This window comes from Pteronotus mesoamericanus, unplaced genomic scaffold (genome assembly GCF_021234165.1).
Source record: "Pteronotus mesoamericanus isolate MK-2021 breed Mesoamerican mustached bat unplaced genomic scaffold, CSHL_Meso_final contig_33, whole genome shotgun sequence".
NCBI classification, from domain to species: domain Eukaryota; kingdom Metazoa; phylum Chordata; class Mammalia; order Chiroptera; family Mormoopidae; genus Pteronotus; species Pteronotus mesoamericanus.
Window position 1 is genome coordinate 445528 of NW_026555135.1, and position 7251 is coordinate 452778.

At 41.8% G+C, this 7251-nt stretch overlaps 1 pseudogene; it reads left to right on the forward strand.

Moving 5' to 3' along the window:
- Nucleotides 1–3350: 3350 nt before the first annotated feature.
- On the forward strand, nt 3351–4892 carry LOC129072676 (S100P-binding protein-like; annotated as a pseudogene).
- The last annotated feature ends 2359 nt before the right edge of the window (nt 4893–7251 follow it).

The following is a 7251-nucleotide window of genomic DNA, read 5'->3' on the forward strand; positions in this document are numbered from 1 at the left end:
TTCTATTTGGTGTATTTCTTTCTGTATGTTGTTTGACTTTATTCAGCAATCATGTTAACTTTTTATTTTTATTTTTTTAAAGATTTTATTTTTAGAGCCCTGGCTGGTGTGGTTCAGTGGGTTGAGCGCCGGCCTGTGAACCAAAGAGTCACCAGTTCGATTCCTGGTCGGGGCACATGCCTGGGTTCTGGGCCAGGTCCCCGGTGGGGGCATGCTCAAGAGACAACCACATATTGATGTTTCTCTCCCCCTCTTTCTCCCTCCCTTCCCCTCTGTCTAAAAATAAATAAATTTTTTAAAAAAGATTTTATTTTTAGAGAGAGAAAGGGACGGAGAAAGATAATGAGAGAAACATCAATGTGTGGTTGCCTCTCACACACCCCCTACCAGAGACTTGGCCCGCAACCCAGGCATGTGCCCTGACTGGGAATTGAACTTGTGAACCTTTGAGTCACAGGCCGGCACTCAATCCACTGAACCACGCCAGCCAGGGCAGTCATATTAGCTATTTAAAATTAAAAAAGGAAAAAGAATAAAAGAAACTTGTAATTTGGAAAAACAAAACTCCCAAACAAGTCAGGTATGCCCCTAACCCTGTAATTCATCCAGTCAGTCAGCCTGGACAGATGAGGAAAGTCCTGGGATCTGACTAGTTCCTCGTTATGAGACAGAATAACAGAAGGGAAAGACTTAAATCCACAAACAGCCACTGGAGTGACCAGGGCAGCCTAAAGTCTCTGTCAGTTGCTCCAGCAGCCAGGCTCACTATGTGACACCTTGATGACACCATTTATTTTCATTTCTGTTTTCCATTTATTCATTGGTCCATCAAGCCCTTAGTGAATACCCATTCTTTGCCGGTCTCAGTGCAGGATAACGGTGGAAAGAGAAGTCTTAACTTCTATCCCTGTCCTCAAGCTTACAAGAAGGGACTAAGAAGTAGGTTATAAAGAAATGAGTATAGAGAATACAACTGTCTCAATTTATTGAGCACCTGCAGCAAGACATACAATAGCTCTCAAGATAGGGTTTGTCTCTTTTACAGTTGGGGAAACGGGCTATGATAAAATTTTGTTGAAAGTACAGTGGAAGCCTCAATCAGTTGTGTAACAAACCATCCAAAACATTGTGGCTTAAAGTAATAAGCATTTTTTTATTGCTTCCAAGTCTCTCAGTCAGCCTATGTTTCTTACAGTCTTGGCTGGGCTCATTCATGGGTGTGCAATCACCTCTGGATTAGTTCGGTGACTCTCCTGATACTTACTTGGGGTAGGCTGGCTATAGGTGGGTCTAGGATGGCCTCTGGTAGGATCACTGGCTCTTTTTCACATACTTCCTACCACACATGTTTCTCATGTCCCATCAGGCTGGTCATGTTCTCTTGGCACTGGCAAAGAGCAAGAGGGCAAGCAAACAAGCCCTCTCTCTAAGCTTCTGTTTCCATCATGTTTACCAAAATCCCAATGGCTGAGCCCAGCATCAGAGTGGATGAAACTAAAAGAATAAGCCAAAAGAGATGGAAAGAGAGGAGACCGTGAATAGGTATCATCAAGGGGATCAATCTAACACAGGACATACTGATCAGATTTTTTAAGGATTTATTTATTTTTAGAGAAAGGGGAGAGAGGGAGAAAGAGAGGGAGAGAAAATCAATATGTGAGAGAAACGTCTATTGGTTGCCTCCTTCACACCCCCAACTGGGGACCTGGCCTGCAACCCTGGCATGTGCCCTGACCTGAATCCAACCAGTGATCTTTTGGTTTGCAGGCCCAACGCTCAATTCACTGAGCCACACCAGCCAGGGCTGATCAATTTTAATTGGAAAGAATGTCTTCATCCTAAAGTGTACACAAGAGCTGAGCATTGAAACAGGAGAGTATTCACTAAGTAGGCAACTGTTTCTTAGAACTGGATGCACGCTGGTTTGCCACAATCAATAGAAACCCAGCAGGTCTTCCTGTGCTCATGACAGACAGGGTTCTAGTATTTGTATTTTGGCTTCATCCCTTCTGGTCAGACATAGGGCTGCAGGCACTCAACAAATGTTTGCAAAATTGAGTTGAATATCTTACTGTGAATGAGGTGTGGACTGAAACAGCTGAACCTCAAAGCCAATTGTTAGATTGAGCATCTTAGCATCAACACTCCAAAAACAGAAATCCTGCACTTGGCAATTTCTCATTCATTCATCTTGCAAACATTTCCTGAGTGCCTGTTGTAAGCCAGGCTCTGTGATAGATGATGAAAAAGACACACTACTAGCTCCCAGCGTGGGTTATTGTCTAAATGGAGAAGATTAAATACCCTTTCCAAGTGGCAAATTATCTGAATACTTAAGGCTCCATTTTTAATACTGACTCACCCCCAAAATGCACCAGGAGCCAGTGCTACACAAAATTCGAAGTTCTTAGGAACTGCACTGAGGTTTTCTCATGGTCAAGAAGACTAACATTAAAATCTGCCATTTAGCCCTGGCTGGTGTGGCTCAGTTGGTTAGAGCGTCATCCTGTAACCAAAAGTTTGCAGGCTTGATTCCCAGTCAGGGTACATGCCTAGGTTGTGGGATTTGGTTCCCAGTCTGGGCACATACAGGAGGCAACCAATGTTTCTCTCTCTCTCAAACAAACAAAAAAAACCTTGGCTGAGGATAAAAAAATTTTTTTTAATATGCTGTTAAATATTTTAAGCTAAAATTCATGTCCAGTAGTGCAGAACTCTGGGGACCCAACCCAGGTCTTACCTTGAGAAAAGCATCCAATTTTGTTCAAAGGCATCAGACCTGTTGTAGATTTTCAAGTGGAATGGGCTTCTGTCTAGATGAGAACACAAGTAAGTTTCCTCTGTTTCTACAAAAAACACATCTATGATGTGTTCTTTGTTGTTTCTCTGTAGATTTAATATCTAAAAGATTCATATGTCCCCAATCAATAACCCATGCCCACCTGGTCAGTCCCGCCCTTGACAGAGTTCAGCTGTAAAGTGACTCAAGCTCACACTTCCTCAAAGCTCAATTGAGATTGCTGTTTTTTAAGAGGAAGCCATTCACTTTTCATTCCTCTAAGCCAGCGATTTTCAGCCAGTGTGCTGCAAGAACTTTTACAACATGCAGTACCTATTTAGTCAGAGGTGCAGGCCTCTTTTCCCTTAGTTTGTCAAATTAAAAAATGACAACAGCCAAAGTCTATCTCCCAGGCTTCAGCCCTGCTTCTGGAAATGAAATGACAGGATGCCTGGGATCTGCTTCAAAATAATCCGGAAGTTGGGAGTCAATCATTTTGATCAGTCTCCTGAAAGGAACAGCTAGCAGGAGCTGAAACCTTTTTCCGCTTGCTCTCCTGGCAAAGGCAGAGATGACACCAGCGGCAACACACAACATCATGTGCTCACTAGTGCCCTCTAGGGATTCTTTGGATGAGTATGTATTGGATGACTTCTTGCTCAACCTATGTAAAGGAGTTGATGATGGCCATTTCAGTTTCATGGAGGAACAGATGCAAGAGTTCTTGAAGGATGAAAATCTATCAAATGAGGATGATGAAAATTAGTTGGATAGCTATGGATCAGTAGCTGAGACTTCTGGCCTCTTCAAATTTCCTCTACTAAGTACATCAGTTGGTCAGGGACCAACTCCTATGAAACCATTAAACAGATCCTTGACACTAGAAAAGAATCTTGTGAAGTTAACAGTTATTGCACCATTTTCAAAAAGATTTTATTTATTTATTTATTTTTAGTGAGAGGGAAAGGGAGAGAAACATCAATGTGCAAGAGAAACATCAATTGGCTGCCTCTCGCGTACCCCTAACTGGAGACCTGGCCTGCAACCCAGGCATGTACCCTCACTGGGAATCAAACCAGCAGTCTATCAATTTGCAAGCTGGCGCTCAACCCACTGAGCCACACCAGCCAGGGTAATTATTGCACCATTTAATCCAACAGTTTGTGATGCTTCATAAGGACAAGACTGATACACCAGAGATATTAAAAAACCCTCCTCCCTTAGGGAAGAGATGAGAAAACATAGACTTAGCCCAAATAAGAGCAAACATCACACCAATTCAGAAAGGATCATTCCAAATAACTCTGCCTGGGATGGGCCCCTGTTCTCCTCTCCTTCATATAATAACTTTTGCTCTAACCAGTGTGGCTCGGTTGAGTGTTCCACAAAGTGAAAGGTCACTGATTCAATTCCCAGTCAGGGCGCATGCCTGGGTTGTGGGTTCAGTCCCTGGTTAGGACGCATATGAGGCAACCAATCAATGTTTCTCTCTCACACTGATGTTTCTCCTCCTCTCTTTCACCCTCCCCTCTCTCTGAATTTAAATAAAATAAAATCTTTAAAAAACAAATAATACCATCAATAAACTGTCCCTGGTAAAAGTATGCCTGATCATAAGAAACCTGCACAGATCTTCACCCGTTCAGAGACTCTTCATATAGGGTCATCCTGGACAAATGGATCACATAAATCAAGTTGTGGAATGAGTTTTCCAGTTGCTTCCAGTTCATCAAACAAAGATGTTCTTGACAAGGATTCTGGGAAGCTGAAAGTCCCTGAGAGAATAGGCAAAGTCATTCCTGTCCTGCAAGTCAGAACAAGGACTAATGTTCCGACATTTACACAATCAAATCTAGAATGGAAGAAGCAAATTTATGTCAGGAGTGTCTGCTCATATAAAGACTCAGTGGACTCTAACCAAGGTGACTTGGTGGAACTGTGTTCCTTGATGGATCAAGTTCATCATATGCATAACCATTCTCATCTTTCAGATCTCACCGTTCAGAACTATGCGTGGTTCTAACAGAAACCTGTGGAAAGATACAGTGTGACTCATTGTGTTGACAAGAATAAGCCAAGCCACCAATGGTTCCAGAGTCTAAGATATCCATGACAGTCCGTTTGTCTCATTTCATCAACAATGAAGGTCCCTGTCCAGGGTCCTGTCTTGAGCATCATCTTATCTTCCGTTTTGTACTTTGCAGATTTTGAATTTTATTTTTCATAAGATTTTTATTTAAAGAACTTGTCACCTTTTGGAAATGCCCATTGCTGACTTGAATATTTGTATAAAGTCCTGTGTGTGTGTGTGTGTGTGTGTGTGTGTGTGTGTGTGTTTAAGCAGTGTTAAGCTGATACCGTTTTTACTTTTTTCTTTAAATGGAAGGTAGTCACCTTCTGAAAGCGAACAGTAAGACAAAATATCCAGGCTCAAGCAAAACACCCACCTTATGCAGAAATGAAGTCTACTGGTGCCCAACGAAATCATCTTTTAATCTAAAGAAGAGATTCTTTATTAGGCTCTAAGCCAGTGTTAATTATTGCTCATAACTTATAAGTAGATACAAGTCACTTTTAGCAACCCCTCTTCTTTTTTATTTGAATCTCTAAATACCTGTCAAAATTTTAAAGTTGGTAATCCAAGATATTTGAAGTAGGATGGGGCAGGACAAAAATCCTGTTGAAATGACAAATTAAAAATATAAATCTGCACTGGATGGTGTGCCTCAGTGGATTGAGTGCCGGCCTGCAAACCTAAAGGTTGCTGGTTCGATTCCCGGTCAGGGCACATGCCTGAGTTGTGGGGCCTAGTCCCCAGTTGGGGGCATGTGAAAGGCAACCTTTCTCCCTCCCTTTGCCTTTCTCTAAAAAAATAAATAAATATCTTTAAAAAAAGATTCTGTAAAAAAAAATTGTGTAAATTTTCTCTCCTTTTTGTACCTACTATGTGTCTTTATTTTTTGGCTTTTACTTCATTCTTCATCAAAGTTACTTTGCACAATAGTGTTTGTAAATCTCGTATATCTTAACTTTGACAGAAGGCTGCCGACTAACCCATGTTGATTTGTGGTCTTATAACTAACTGTCTTCTCTGCCTTCTCTGAAGGAAATCTTCAGGGATTTTCCTTTTTTCCAGTGCCCACTGTGCTCTGTAGGGTTTGACAAGCATATTCCTGTTAGAGATGGATATGCCTCTTAAGAAGACTCCCTACTCTCTTTATTAAAGGGCTGCTTACCTAGGATCTGGATTCCAGGACAGGCCAGAAAGCCAGTGCTATTGAGGTGTCAGTGGGCCTTCGGCTTCATTTGCTGAACCCCAACTTCAAGTATGAGGTTATGTGTTAGTGAGCCTCCATCCTATGGAGGAAACTTTGGAGAGGCACTTTTTTTCTCCATTGTTAGTCAACAAAAGGTACCTTTAGACCCCGGATGTTATCATCTGCTCCTTTGGTCAAACCTCTGCAACATTACGTGATGTTTGGTGAGATGATACATATTTCTATAAAGGGTTGAATGAGATCTTAAAAGTGGTTTCCAGAGGAGGCCCATACTGAAAAGCTAGTGGTTGAGGGGACAGGATTAGAAGGCAAAAAGGATTCCTGCCCCCACAGAAACACTCCACAGTCCTTCACCAAAAAGTTTCACAAAACTGCTAGAGTCTAATATAGTTGCGATTAAGCCTGTCCACAAAAGCATTACCTCATCTTAAGGTTTGGTATTCTAACCAAAGTTGACAGACTTTGTGCAACCATCTTAATGGATGTTTGAGGAGTTTGCTATTCTTTCTTTACAGAATGCTGTAGACATCCTTTGGGAGATTTTGCAGTCCAGTATTCATGCTGTGGTTGTTCATTCTCTGTAAAGGTTGTACATAGTTGCTGTAGCTCAGCCTGTGATATTGGGCTAGCTGCCTCTTTCTGGTTTTGTTTTTAATCAGCCCAATCTTTCTATGTGAATACCCCATCTTAAACATCCTTCTCCTGCTTTAGAAACTGACAGGAAAAGCTTGGTCATTCAAGCCACCAATACATTTAGATGAATGCCCCTAAGTGTTTACTGTTTTTATCCAGTTAAGGATTCCTAGGACATTTGGTTAATTCTGAGACTAAAATGCTAAAAAATGGTTCTGTTCAAAGGCAAGAGTCAAATCTGTTTTTTCAGTTTCACTTAGCACATTAGTCAGTTCTCCAGGTTTCTCTAAATTAGCTTGATAGAGTGAGACAAGCAAATGTCTACTGTTACTGGACAGGGGTCTGACCCTGAGCGGGTCTGCCTAGAGCCAGCTGTAGTGTGTGGGTTCTTGACTTCGTGTAGGAAAGATTTCACAACACGAATACAGATGATTATGCAAGTACGTTTATTAAAGTTGAGGACAGTGAAACAAGGAAGGGCTTAGCATAGAAGTAGCAACAGGAGAGCCTAGGCTGGACTGCCTTAGATCCCTAGGCAGTCAGAGAAAAGGGGATTTTGGG